This window comes from Schistocerca nitens, chromosome 3 (assembly GCF_023898315.1).
Source record: "Schistocerca nitens isolate TAMUIC-IGC-003100 chromosome 3, iqSchNite1.1, whole genome shotgun sequence".
Classification (NCBI taxonomy): domain Eukaryota; kingdom Metazoa; phylum Arthropoda; class Insecta; order Orthoptera; family Acrididae; genus Schistocerca; species Schistocerca nitens.
The window spans coordinates 948,737,525-948,738,276 of record NC_064616.1 but is presented as its reverse complement, the minus strand read 5'-3'; the positions used below and the strand labels follow the sequence as shown (position 1 = coordinate 948,738,276).

At 45.6% G+C, this 752-nt stretch overlaps 1 non-coding gene across 1 annotated transcript; it reads left to right on the top strand.

Annotated features, from left to right (window-relative positions):
- The first annotated feature begins 258 nt into the window (after positions 1–258).
- Trnas-cga (transfer RNA serine (anticodon CGA)) lies at positions 259–332 on the top strand. The gene has a single exon. It is a non-coding gene; the product is annotated as a tRNA-Ser (tRNA).
- Positions 333–752: the final 420 nt, after the last annotated feature.

Below are 752 nucleotides of genomic sequence, written 5' to 3'. Positions count from 1 at the left end.
CCTGGCAGAGGTCGAGTCTCGGTCGGTGCACACAGTTTTAATCTGCCAGAAAGTTTCATATCAGCGCACACTCCGCTGCAGAGTGAAAATCTCATTCTGGAAACATCCCCCAGGCTGTGGCTAAGCCATGTCTCCGCAGTATTCTTTCTTTCAGGAGTGCTAGTTCTGCAAGGTTCGCAGGAGAGCTTCTGTAAAGTTTGGAAGGTAGGAGACGAGATACTGGCAGAAGTAAAGCTGTGAGGACCGGGCGTGAGTTGTGCTTCGGTAGCTCAGATGGTAGAGCACTTGCCCTCGAAAGGCAAAGATCCCGAGTTCGAGTCTCGGTCGGTGCACACAGTTTTAATCTGCCAGGAAGTTTCATATCAGCGCACACTCCGCTGCAGAGTGAAAATCTCATTCTGGGAACTTAATAAGATAATCGAAGAGCATTTAAGGTACAAGCATCATAGATTCGGTCTTATCATAGTGATCCATATTGCAGAGTACAAGTCCCACAAGTTCAGCACAACTCAACGCTTAAAATTACCTATCAGAGGCATATATTCCTTCTCCCACTGCTCCAAACGCAAGTGGAATAGAAAAAGTGACCGACTAGCAGTGACATATGATATTCTTCACAATGTGTTGCATGCAGGCTTACTACCCATCAGGAATATATTGGAACAAGATAACATCGAGATCTTTAACACCACACATAGCAGCCACCAGAAACCACATATCACACCTCTTACTTCTGTTTAACTATAACGGTG